The sequence below is a fragment of the Phyllobates terribilis genome, unplaced genomic scaffold (assembly GCF_046119375.1).
Source record: "Phyllobates terribilis strain yellow unplaced genomic scaffold, ASM4611937v1 Scaffold_4__5_contigs__length_816908805, whole genome shotgun sequence".
Classification (NCBI taxonomy): Eukaryota; Metazoa; Chordata; class Amphibia; order Anura; family Dendrobatidae; genus Phyllobates; species Phyllobates terribilis.
In genome coordinates, this window is record NW_027362764.1 from 273,856,193 (window position 1) to 273,870,647 (window position 14,455).

Below are 14,455 nucleotides of genomic sequence, written 5' to 3' on the forward strand. Positions count from 1 at the left end.
TTCTTTGGAGGTGGTAACACCAGCTGGTGTTGAGCGCTGTCCGACATCGATAGCACCACCTTTGGATCAAGGCAACCTAACATGTCCGCCTGCATCTTCCTCACAGACCGGCAGTTTGCTGGGGACACCCTTATCAACCCCGTCTAAGCACAATAGCCAGCCCTCGGTCCCTCAGATGTGGACAAGTAAAAGACCATTTCCTCCTAGCCATGAGAAAGCTAAGAGGTTGAATTTCACCATCTGCAAGCTCTTGGCTACAGAAATGCTGCCTTTCCGCCTGGTGGACACAGAGGATTTTCGAGACCTTATGTCCGTCGCAGTGCCCCAGTACCAGATGCCCAGTCGGCACTACTTCTCAAAGAAAGGTGTGCCTGCGCTCCACCAGCATGTCGCACACAACATCACCGCTTCTTTGAGAAACTCTGTGTGTGACAGGGTGCATTTCACCACAGACACTTGGACGAGTAGGCATGGACAGGGGCGTTACATGTCGCTGACTGGGCACTGGGTAACTATGGTGACAGCAGGACAAGGGGCTGCTGTCCAAGTCTTGCCGTCCCCACGAGTTGTGCGTCAATCCTCTTTATGTCAAAGTTCCTCCACTGCTTCTGCCTCCTCAACCTCCTCTCGGTCTTCCACCTGCACCCAAAGCCTGTCTGGTCATGCCACAAGCTTTCTAACTGCGCAGAAGGGATCCTGCACACCTCCTTACTATGCTGGCAGTAGGGCTCAACGTCATCAGGCGGTTTTTACATTGAAATGTCTGGGAAATGTGAGTCACACAGCTGAGGAGTTGTGGTCAGCTCTGGAGAACCAATTTCATGAATGGTTGTCTCCACTGGACCTGAAACCAGGGAAGGCCGTGTGCGACAATGCTGCAAACCTGGGTGAGGCCCTTCGCCGGGGCAATGTCACACACGTGCCTTGTATGGCTCACGTGTTGAACCTGGTTGTCCAGCAATTTTTAGCCCACTATCCCAGACTAGATGGCCTTCTGCAGAGGGCACGGTCGCTGTGTGCTCACTTCCGCCGTTCGCATCCCGCAGCTCAGCGACTTACATCTCTACAGAAGTCGTTGGGCCTGCCACTTCACCGGCTAAAATGCGATGTGCCTACCCGGTGGAATTCAACTCTGCACATGTTGCAGCGACTGTGGCAGCACCGACAAGCCCTGGTGCAATACGTTCTGACTTATAGCCTGGGCCAACGAGATTCAGAGGTGGGGCAAATCACGCTGGAGGAGTGGTCTCAGATCAGGAACCTATGCACCCTTCTGCACAGTTTTGAAATGGCGACGAAGATGTTTAGTGCTGACGATGCCATTATCAGCATGACTATTCCGGTGATTTACATGCTGGAGCACATGTTAAACAGAATTCGGAGTCAGGTGGTGGCACAAGAGGAGGTGGAGGAAGTAGAGGAGGAGGAGTTGTATGCGGAAGGGCTAACATCTGCAAGGTCCAGACGGTCGGCAGCACCAAGGCGGCAGGCATGTGAGGGTGGGGGAGATGGTTTTACCAGGGCGCATGGTAGCAGCCAAACTAGTGAGGAAGGTGCAGGAGCCCAGGAAGAAGTGGAGGACGAACTGATGGAAGACTCATCAGATGAGGGAGACCTTGATCACATTTCTGTTGTGCGAGGTTGGGGGGAGAGGACAGAGGAAGGAAGCATGATTGTTACCTCGCCACCAACACAACAGGGACTTGGTGCTCCTGGATGCGCAACACACATGAGTGCCTTCTTGCTGCACTACCTGCAACATGACCCTCGAACTGTGAGAATTAGAAATAATCCTGACTACTGGGTTGCCACACTGTTAGATCCCCGGTACAAAAGTAAATTTGCAGAAATTATTCCTGCCATAGAAAGGGATGCACGCATGCAGGAGTATCAGCAGAGACTGTTGCAGAATCTTACATGTGCTTTTCCACAAAATACCAGTGGTGCACGTAGTGAATCTCACAGTTCCAACTTGCCAACCGTGGGACCGTCAAGTGTTCAGCACTCAAACCGTAACAGAACCACAGTATCTGCTGGTAACATCAATTTTGCGGAATCATTTCACCACTTTTTCAGCCCATCCTTTGCAAGGCCACAGGAGACAAGAAGTCTGACACATAGTCAACGCCTAGAGACGATGGTACAGGAGTATCTCCAAGTAAACATTGAAGCCACGACTGTGTCACTGGACCCTTGCTCTTTTTGGGCTTCCAATCTGGATAAATGGCCGGAGCTAGCCACTTACGCCTTGGAGATCTTGTCATGCCCCGCAGCCAGCGTTCTGTCTGAACGTGTGTTCAGCGCTGCTGGTGGTGTGCTGACAGATAAGCGCACGCGGCTCTCCACTGATAATGTAGACAGACTCACGTTCATAAAGATGAACAAATCATGGATCCGAAACGACTTTTCTACCCCTGTGTCATCCTGGGGAGAGTAAAAGCTTGATGATTGGTTAAAATCACCCTACCAACCGTTTTAAGCTTTCAAATTACTAATCATGTTTATCTGTATCTTGACTGGAAAATAATTTGGGCTTTGTAGCAGTGTGCAGCACTGATCCTATTAGGCCATCTATAATAAGCTTCACCAGATTTAAAATTAAAAATAATTTTTAGCTGCATCTAGCCCGGGAAATAATTTTGGGGCTCCGAGATGCGCAAGACACATAAGTGCCTTCTTGCTGCACTACCTGCAGCATGACCCTCATATTGTCAGAATTCGAAGTAATCATGACTACTGGGTTGCCACACTCTTAGATCCCCCAAACTTTTCGATCAACCTTTTCATTTTAATAAAGACCAAAAAAATGGTCATTTTTGAAATTATAAGCATTAGCAGGTTGTTAGAAACTGAAATCAAACAGTTTTCAACTCAAAACTTTATTCTAGGTGATGTTACATTTTCACATAGGACCCCTTGTTCGAAAGGAGCTTCTGAACTCTCTCGTCCATTGAATTTGTCAGGTTTTGGATGGTTTCTGCTTCAATTGTTTTGCATGAGGACAGAATACCCTCCCAGAGCTGTTGCTTAGATGTGAACTGCCTCCCGCCATCATAGACACTCCTTTTAATGATGCTCCAAAGGTTCTGAATGGGGTAGAGGTCAGGGGAGCATGGGGGTCACACCATAAGTTTGTCCCCTTTTATGCCCATATCAGCCAGAGATGCAGATGTTTTATGTGCAGCATGAGATGGTGCATTATCATGCAGAAAAATGATCTTGCTGTGAAATACACGGTTCTTCTTCTTGAACCATGGCAGGAAGTGCTGTTTGAGAAAATCCACATACATTATGGAGTTCATCTTTAGCGCCTTCAGGGATCCTAAAGGGGCCGACAATCTCTCTCCCCATGATTCCAGCCCAAAACATTACTCCACCTCCTCCTTGTTGGCGCTGTAGCCGTGTTTGCGTGGGGTGTCCATCAACCAGCCATCCTCCACTCCATTCATCTGGACCATCGAGCGCTGCAGGGCACTCATCCGTGAACAAAACAGTTTTGAAATCAGTCTTCATGTAATGTTTGGCCCACTGGAGCCGTTTCTGCTTGTGTGAAGTGGATAGAGGAGGTCGACAGGATGGCATATGCACAGCTGCAAACCTCTGAAGGACCCTGCATCTTGTTGTTCGGGGGACGTTGGAGGCACAAGCAGCTTCAAAAACTTGTCTGCTGCTATGACAAGGCTTTTTTGCCGCTGCTGTTTCAACCTGACGTAATTGCCTGTAGGAAAGAGTCCTCAATTTGCCCTTATCAGCACGCACACGTGTGTACTGTGAATCAGCTACATACTTCTTGATTGCCAAGACACTTCATCCTGATCATCGCACAATGTTGATTGTAGTCATGCCTTGACCTAAACACTCCACAATTTGTTGCTTCTCAGCAGCCGACACATCCTTTTTCTTTCCCATTTTGGCAGAAAATGTAGGCTGCTTAATAATGTGAGAGAGCCTTCTTAAGTAGTCTTGCCTTTCATTGGACACACCTGCCAAACTAATTAGCACAGGTGTCTGCAATTGCTTACAGTGATATAAAGAGCCCTGACACACATCACCATCAATGAGTTTAACTGACAAACAAACAAATTCTTCCCTTATCACTCCTAAACACTTTTTGCATAATAATTTGGAACGCGGTGTACATGTGCTTTTCCACAAAACACCAGTGGTTCACGTAGTGAATCTTACAGTTCTAACTTGCCAACCGTGGTCTGTATGGAATTGTTCAATAAAGGGCCCAAAATTAAGATAACATAGATGGGAGAGGTCTCTATGAATAGGAATTCCTAAGTATTTGATACCCTGTGAGGGCCAGGCAAAGGGAAAGTTGGACTGGATGGAATCCTATATGGATTTAGGGAGGGAGACATCGAGGGCCTCAGACTTCGCTGCATTGATTTTAAAATTTTACCATGTAACAAAGTGATCTATTTCAGCCATAACAGCAGGGATGGATATATGTGATTGAGTGATATATACTAGGACATCATCAGCAAATAGAGAGCACTTGTACTCGGTGCCTCCCACCTCAATCCACCTAATATTGGGGTTATGGCGAATTGATGAGAGCAGGTGCTCCGTCACTAGGATGTATAAGAGAGGGGACAGAGGACATCCCTGCCTTGTCCCATTGGTGATTGTGAAAGGTGATGAAAATGTTCTGACGCACCCCCTGGGCCTTGGGACACCCGGAGCCGGACACTTTTTGGTGGATGCTGGTGGTTGTAGTCTTCGTGGCGGCGATCCGGTTCCGTGGCTCAGGGCGGTCAAACCAGTGGCGGAACTATTTATGTGGTTTTGATGTTTAAATGTCCGACTACGCCACCCGTGGATTGCGGTCAGAGTGAACCGCCGCTACAGGGCAGACCGCTAAGGCTGGTGTTGTGGGTGCAGCAGAGCGTAGCATAACTCCCCACGGGAGGAGTATAGCCTCAGGGCAGTGTATGCGGAGGATGGGGGTGATGGTGCAGGGCAGCAGCAGTAACGACACGGAGTCAGTGATGCAGTTCAGGGCCTTTACTCACAGTTCTTATTATCCAGACCACGTCTGCAGGTAACGGCTGCCCACGTCGTACTGTGCTCACCAGGTGAGGGGCTCAGACAACTCCCAGATAACTTTGGAGCGCTTCACAGGACCCCCTTTGTGTGTCCTTTGTCTGGCCTTTCTTACCAACACTTCTGTCCGGCTGCCTCGGGCCTCCTCTTGGTAAACTTGGCGCCAGTTTCCCTGACCCTATGTGGTGCCTTCCTAGCGGGTGGAGCAAGGGGCTGCGCCACATAAAATGTCAGAGCCTCCGGTTTCTAGCTGAGGGTCGTTTCCTGCCTCCACTAGTTCGGGGACCGGTCTCCCCCTTTGGCCTGACCCCTCCACGCAGGTGGATTCGGGCGTGCGGTGGCGACTCGCCCGTCCGCACCCCTGGGATCCCTTCATTCCTCGTTCCTGGAGCCTTCTCCGCTCCTCTTCCTTCCTTCTCCCTCTTGCAGGCCTGGGCCTCTGTTACTAGGCCCGCCTCCGGAGCAGAGCTCATGCAGAGCCCCTGCTCCCTGCCACTTCTGCTCAGACTTCTCTGCACTGAACTAAGATGGTGCCCACCTTTTATACTCCCTTCTCAATGCACCCAGGAACTGCTTCCTCCCTGCTCCTGCACTGCAGGGTTCCCCTTCCTCAGTGTTCCCTCCCCCCACTCCAGCCAGGGACAGGGACTGTCGTGCCCATCTCAGGGGCATATTGGTCGCCCTGCCCCACGGCAATGTGGTGTAATGCATGCAGGTGTCGGGTCCTGATCCACACTCCATCCTTATCTGAGAGTGAGATATCACACCTCTGGGTGAGGTGCAATACGTCTGTAGCAACCGAGCCCTCGGTGCTACAGTTCCATTTATCTTCAGCCTAGGTGACGTATTGCAATACAGGGCCGTGATTTTGGCTATAAAAGGGTCCCCTAGACCCCTACCCCAAGCTTTTTAAGAGAATCATATATGGCGTGCCAGGAGACTCTATGGAATGCTTTCTCAGCATCCAACGAGAGTATCTACTTACAAATTTTTAACTGCATCTAGCCCAGGAAATACTTTGTGCCTAGTAGCAGTGTCTGCTAGTCAGCGGATTATCCCGGCTGTTAAGCAAGCTACACCACCTGTAGTTTGGACACTTAATTTTTTCAAAGGAAATGCTTCGGGACCACGGGATACTTAGTGAAGAGCATCAGGAGGCACCCCAAGGCATAGGGGCTGGGACTGGCACTAGGATGCCTTGCGGTGGACAGCCGAGCTCGATCCTTATAAAAGCTTTTTAACTGCAGCAGCTTTAGTGGACGCTACTGGAGCTGGAATTACGCGGCTGCTGGCATGAGACTTGCCCTCCAATAGATCCTTGTAAATGGATTTAAAGTGTATTCATTCAAATTAGAGGGACAATTTAAATTAAAAAGCTTAGAGCTGCCTCCACCACAGGGGGGCTCTCTCGACCCACCAGCAGACAGGCACCAGTATTGGGAGAGGGGGGCTGGCCGTCAGGGTTCACCGCGGCTCTGGCACAAACCCGGCGACACGGAGGTGGCACGGGCAGGAGCGGACTGGCCGTCTCGGCTTCTCACTTTTTGGATTTTAGAAGGGCATGACATGCCTATATCTGTGTCTCCCCCTCCTTTTACTCCTCCACCTCTTTTCTTTTCGCATGACTATATGTACTTGTCACTTTTCCATGTGTTAGTTGTGTCTTCTGAGCAGTTTGTCAGCTTTTGGACACCTTTGAAGGTGTTTTCTATGTGTTTCTATGTGTTTTTGTTTGCCTGCCATTGGTTTTAACGGTGTTTGAAGGTGTTCGACGAACAGTTCGACGAACAGTTCGGCGAACACACGGGTGTTCGACGAACCGAACCGAACTCGAACACTACGGGGGTGGCTCAACACTATTCAGAAGCTCAATTACACATTAGTCCAGAGTCTCAGAAAACTCAGTTTTAACCCTAAATGAACTGAGGAAAAGAGGAAAAAAAATAAAAATATTTGGAAAGTTGCCAAACAATTGCAAACTCCATAAATATAACTCGCTAAGTATAAGTCACATAATATTGACCTAGAAACAGATAGTTAAAATGAATATAGCAGGAAATCAGCTACTGTAAAATAGTGCAGGTGGAAATAATCGGAATATTAATACAAATACATTAATTAATTTCTCATATTTAAACCTGTTGGATATCTAGTATTTAATTTCAAAATCCACTGTGCTTCTTTTTTCCGTAATAATTTAACCCTGTCCCCACCACGATGAGATATAGGGACAGTTTCCAATGCACTTACACGTAAGCAGCCGATATTACCTCCATGTTTGTGCAAAAAAACGCCTGGAGGCTCCAGGCAAACTATGGGTAGTAGGATTTAGGACATCGTATATGTGTTCTGACAAACGTTTTCTCAAAGTGCGGCTTTTATTTCCACCATGGTCTCATGGTTTTAATTTTTTCAAAGTAAAGGCTATTTTTTAAGTCACTTTCACGAGTTTCTGGATAACTACCTCTTCATCACTGCCTATAAGTGTATAGCAGACTCTCTCCTTTCTAATAGGAACATGTCGTACCTTGTTACTGTGGCCCTGCTCTGTGTGTCTTTAAATTCTTAGTGGGGTTTTTCCTAAAATTGGTCAGCCGTTGGACTCACTGTATACCCTAAAACTGTATAGCAGACTCTCTCCTTTCTAATGGGAACATGTCTTACTTGTTACTATGGCCCTGCTCTGTGTCTTTAAATTCTTAGTAGGGTTTTTCCCAAATTTTGGCAGCCCTTTCAGTCACAGCTTGGGCATTACCTCTAAAGGAGACCCACTCCTTTAAAATGGCAACATTTTTTTTACTGAGACCCACCTCTATGTCTCTTCAAAGGGGTTTTGGGTTGCGTCCAAATTTTTGGCATCCCTTGCAGTCACTGCATACACAATAACAGTAAAGGAGACCCACTCGTTAATAATGGGAACAACAAAGCATAATCGGCTGATGGCTCTCTAACAATAGCTAGGGCCGACTGCTGGCCTTTTAAGAATAGTAAGGGCCGCTTGATGTCCCTATCAAAATACGCTTTATGACTTTCAGAGTCCCTCCATCATAAATAAAACAGGATGTGTCTGATGATGTGTCACACGCCACATTGCCAGATAAGATTGTAAAATGTTAAAATAACATTTCTCAGTGAATGCATTTGTCTTAAAAAATAATGTAAAAAAACAAAACAATAGAATCTTTCTTTAGTATAAAAAGCAGCATCACCAATTTAACCTCAATGTAATCACATTGTTCAGCTCCTGAACCTCCTTCTCCATCTCCGAAATGACCACATCAGTCACAAGCTGACAGCACTGCAGCACTGCCTTGGCCAAACGGCAACAGGCTGTGCTGAAAATAACATGCTTAATTCTTAATTGACAAACCGCCCAGTGCTGCAGAGTTGTTGAAAGCTGTAACACAGCAGCCTAATCTGTGGCTCTCACTGCTGAACATACAGCCTGGCATGGTGTTGTGTGACAATGGGAGAAACCTGGTGACGGAGAAATGACAGCCAGAGTTGATACGGTTTCCCTCTATGCCAGAACCTTCACCGAGCTAAATACAACTCTCAGCAAAAAAAGTTGTAGACTGGCTCCGTACCGTCCCTGGCGACATTCACCTGTCCACGTATTTGTGATTAGGCGGTCCTTCCCAGTAAGTGCACTGGGGATGGCACAGGTAATGTTGTGGGACCCGTGCTTGTGGAAGGCGGAGACAATACCGGGAGAAACAGTGGTGGCTGGGGACCGAGTATAGACACCGGCATGAGATTGTGAAAACCTTCCGCCGCCACGCGCTTAAAAGGCCATATTTCAAGTGCAAGCAGCTGCCCAGAAATCTGGCAGTTTAGTGTTGCGGCCTGTGGGTGGGTGGCTGGCTGCATACTTGCACTTGCATTCCAAGTAACAGAAAACTAAGCAGATGGTTGCCTCTATCATCATCATAGACTCACCTCGCACTATGAACTCTCCTGAAGGAGAAGCCAGGGCCCGCTGGAGGAGTCTCCGGTTCTCTGGTGGGCCTGTCCAACCCTGCTGAGAAGCAGCTGTTATGATCTGCAACAAGTACTAAGAAAAGAAAGGGGAAAGCTATCCCTACAGTAAGACTAAGCTGAATCCCTACGATGTAGCGGGCTGCCTGTTCCTTGCGAACAGACCCGTCTTAGTCCTCGGCTAGTCTGAACGAAGACCTATAGCATAAGGGGAGGGGTCCGTAAAAGAAATAAGGACTGGAACAAAAATGGGACACCTTCTAAATAGAGACTGTTGCAGAACACAAAAAGATAAACTGACAAAAGGTACTAGAGGTCCCAGAAGGACCAAGCGAACTGACAGAGAAAGGCACAGAAGCACCTGGATAGCAAAACAGTCAAACAACACTCACTGAAGGCCAGCACAGCCAAAAGGGCGGAGCAGGAATACAAAGGCAGATGGTCACATGACTGCAAAACACAAGATGGAAAAAACAAACAGGAGGGTTCTAACAGTACCCCCTCTTTTATGAGGATCCACCAGGCCCAGGCCTATCCGGAAACCTCCTGTGGAAATCTCTAACAAGCCTAGGAGCAGAGACATCATCCGTCCTTACCCAGGAGTTATCTTGAGGACCGAAACCCTTCCAGGACACGAGATACTGTAGTCTCCCTCTATGCCATCTAGAATTCAAGGTACGAGAAATTTCATATTCGCCGTCTTCCACCACAGGAGGAACTGTGAAAGTGGCATCCCTATCTGATACATCAGCTTTTTCCACAAGGAAACATGAAACACAGGATTAATCTTCCAGGAAGTAGGGACATCCAACCTAACCACAGACGGGTTAATAACCTGAAGCACTTTAAATGGACCCACAAACTTAGGACCCAGTTTTTTAGAGGGAATCCTCAACCTCAAGTTCCTTGAGGACAACCAAATCTTGTCACCCACAGTAAACAACACCTCCTTACGTTTCCTGTCAAAATACTTTTTGGACTTCTTGTTAGCCTCTTGAAGGTTGCAACGTACATTAGTCCAAACTCTCTCTAAATCACCGGAAAAATTCTCCTCCTCCGGCACCGCCGACCCCAATTTGGAGAACGAACCAAAAGACGGATGTCTCCCAGAACAAGAAAAAAAAAGGAGAACACCCAGCTGAGGAGGATGTATGATTGTTAAGAGCAAATTCTGCGAGAGGCAGAAACTCAGACCACACCTCTTGATTGTCCGCCACAAAACAACACAACAACTGTTATACATCCTGGTTCTTTCTTTAAGTCTGTCCATTAGACTCAGTATGATACCAAGACGAAAATGACAAATGGACTCCCAACCTGTCACAAAAAGCACGCCAAAAGCGAGCCACAAACTGAGGTCCTCTATCAGAAACAATATCCGTGGGGACGCCATGAAGCTTGACAATCTCCTTAACAAACGCCGTAGCGAGAGTCTTGAAAAAAAGTGCCCACCTAGCTTGACGAGCATTCAAGCGCTTGGCAGCATCCAGATAGATTAAATTCATATGATCTGTGAAAACCTGAATAGGAAATCTAGCACCTTCCAAAAAATGACGCCAATGTTCAAACGCGAGTTTAATAGCCAGCAACTCCTGATTTCCAACATAATTCTGTTCGGTTTCCGAAATTTTTTATGAAAAGAAGGCACAAGAATGTACTCCATCCCTGTTCTCCGGAAACAAATCTGATCCAACCCCCACCGGTGAAGCATCGACCTCGACCAAAGAAAGGCTTGGTCTCATCAGGCTGCATAACGATAGGGGCAGAACTGAACCTCTCTTTGAGATACTTAAACGCTTCAATGGCCTCAGTAGTCCACTGGACCGTATTCGCACCTTTCATGGTGAGATCGGTTAGAGGCTTAACAATTACAGAAAAATTCTTAATGAATTTCCTGTAATAATTGGCAAAACCCAAAAATCTCTGTATAGATTTCAAACCAATAGGCCTAGGCCATTCCTGAACAGCCTGAACCTTCACCGGGTCCTTCTCAAAGCCCTCGCTGGAGACAATGTAGCCCAAAAAACAAATTTTCAGCACAGCAAACTCACATTTCTCCAGCTTTGCAAAGAGTGAATTATCACTCAATAACTGCAAACCTTCCCGTACACTCTGCCAATGGGAGAGTGTACGTGATTTGGACTCCAGATCTGGCGAATAAATCAAAATGTCATCTAAATACACAACCACATTCTTACCAATCAAAGGTTTCAGGATGTCATTAATAAGGTTCTGAAAAAATGCAGGTGCATTGGTAAGACCAAAAGGCATCACCAGACTCTCAAAATGACCTACCGGAGTGTTAAGAGCAGTTTCCCATTCATCACCCTCCTTCACTCGTAACAAATTGTATGCACCCCGGAGATAAATCTTAGAGAACCACTTGGCCCCCACTAACTGGTTAAACAAGTCAGGAACTAACGGCAATGGGTAGGAATTGCGCACGGTAATCTTATTTCACGAAAATCCAGACATGGACGTAAACCCCCGCCCTTTTTTTTAACAAAGAAAAATCCAACTGCCACAGGTGACTTAGAAGGTCTAATGTGACCAGCAGCCAGGGTAGTCTGTATGTACTCCTCCAAGGCCTTTCTTTCAGGGATAGTCAGATTAAACAAGCGACTCTTTGGAAGAATAGCTCCCGGAACAAACTCAATGGCGCAATCATAATCCCTATTAGGAGGTAAAACTTGCGACTTCTCCTCCGAAAAAACCCTCCAAAAACCTTGAATAGGTACAGGTAATTCCCCTTTATCCACAGCGCAATGCGACCATTACAACATTTATCATAGCACTTTGGACTCCAAGACTTTATCATAGTAGTAGAGCATTCCAGCAAAGGATTGTGCAGTTTTAACCAAGGCAATCCTAGAACGACCGGAGAGGGTAAATTATTTAATACAACCAAGTCCAAAATTTCTTGATGAAGTCCATTGATAGTGAGAGGAAATGCAGCAACCATGTGAGTAATACATTTCAAGGGAGTGTTATCAATTGCAATCACAGAAAAAGTGATGACAAAGGTTTGGATTTCAATTTAAGTTTTTCCAAAAACCCTTTATCAATCACATTAAGTGTTGAACCACAATCCACAAATACCTGAAATTCAATCAAATTTTCCTGCAAAGTAGTACTCCCTGAAATAAATACTCCTGCAGAGCATTAACAAGCTATACGGGCGTACCTGACCTTTTTTTTCTTTACTTAAACGAAACTTACAATACTTAATCAAATGGTCAGCTTTACCACAATAAAGACACAATCCATCAGCGAACCTCCGGTCTCTTTCCTGAGAGGGGAGCGACTTCGCCCCAACCTCCATCGGTTCTCCGCCATCTGAGCAGTTTTTCTTGGGACTAGGACCTGGCATTACAGGAGTCTTTACTCATTCTGCCTTAATCTCAGCCTCCTATCCACACGAACAGCTAATGACATGGCATCCTGCAGAGTCTCAGGTGAGGGGAATGCAATTAGCAAATCCTTAACCCTTTCACTCATACCAGCAAGAAATAGACATTTCAGAGCAGGATCATTCCATAAAACTTCTGAAGCCCATGTCCTGAAGTGTGTGCAATAATTTTCAACATCACCTGACCCCTGATTCAAACACCTGAGTTCTGCCTCAGCAGATGAGATTTGATCAGGATCGTCATATAATAGCCCCATAGCAGAAAAAATTCTTCTGAAAGACCTTAAGCATGGATCATTAGGTTGAAGAGAAAAGGCCCACCCCTGTGGTTCATTGCGCAAAAGTGACATAATAAAACCAATGCACTGTGATTCATTCCCAGAGGACCTTGGTCTCAAACAAAAATATAACAAACAAGCATTTTTAAAGGAAAAAAAATCTTGCTGTTTACCATAAAATAACATCAGGCAGTCCTACTTTGGGTTCCACAAAATGCACTCCAGAACAGCTACTCACGTGTTGCTGGAGCTCAGCCACCTCCAGAGACAATCCCTGCAAGCGTTGAGCCAAAACTTGGACGGAAGCCATACTGATCCCCGAATTTCTTTCCTTTAGTTTCTTTTGGGCTGGACTTACTGTTATGATCTGTAACAAGTAGTAAGGAATGAATGGGGAAAGCTATCCCTACCGTAAGACTAAGCTGAATCCCTACGATGTAGCGGGCTGCCTGTTCCTTGCGAACAGCCCCACCTTAGTCCTCGGCTAGTCTGTACGAAGACCTATAGCAACTAAGGACTGGAACAAAAATAGGTCACCTCCTAAACAGAGAAGTTGTTGCATAACACAAAAAGATAAACTGACAAAAGGTACTAGAGGTCCCAGAAGGACCAAGCAAACTGACAGAGAAAGGCACCGAAGCATCTGGCTAGCAAATTATTCAAACAACACTGAAGTCCAGCACAGCCAAAAGGGCGGAGCTGGAATATAAAGGCAGATGGTCACGTGACCGCAAAACACAAGATGGAAAAAACAAATAGGCGGGTTCTAACAGCAGCCATGGCTAAGAAAAGTGTTGGGGGAAGGTTCCCGGACAATCTATGGCTGCTTTTTTAATGTGGATCGGCCATTCTTATGCATGTTATTTCATAAACCGCATTACAGATCAGGCCATTGTCCAACTCTGTATTCAAGAAATTAAATGCGCAAAGAAAGATTTGTGTGTGTGTGTCAAAGCACCACTGACAAGTGCGAGTTGATGTTGGACGGGCTGCCATTGCTTCTGCAACATGCTGCATTAGATGACTTCCTGGTAGAAATGACACGCAGGGTAGATACGGTTTCCCTCTATGCCAGTCCTTTCACCGAGCTAAATAAAACTCTCATCAAAAAAAGTTGCTGACTGGCTCCGTACCGTCCCTGGCCACATTCACCTGTCCACGTGTTTGTGGTTAGGCGGTCCTTCCCAGTAAGTGCACTGGGGAGGGCACAGGTAATGTTATGGAACCGATGCTTGTGGAAGGCGGAGGCGACACCGGGAGAAACAGTGGTGGCTGGGGACCGAGTATGGACACCCGGCCGCCACCGGCATGAGGTTATGAAAAGCTTCCACCTCCATGAGCCTAAAAGGCCACATTTCAAGTGCAAGCAGCTGTCAAAAATTTGGCAGTATAGTATTGCAGCCTGTGGGTGGGTGGGTGGCTGGCTGCATACTTGCCCTTGCATTCCTAGGAATGGGGTAGGGACAACTGAGCGCTGCACTGGGAAAAGGACATGGACGCTGATTGTTGCAAGTCTGCAATGACAGGTGCATGGCGGGAGGCATCATCGCATGCGCCAAGGATCACTTATGATAGGCACACTTTTAGGCAGTGACCTGGGAGTCAGAAATGCTTCCAGAGGTCTTCCCTATGCTGCTCCCATGTCTTTTCAGCACTGTATGCATGTGTCTGATGATGTGTTATACACCACATGGCCAGATAAGGTTGTAAAATGTTAAAATGACATTTCCCAGTGAAT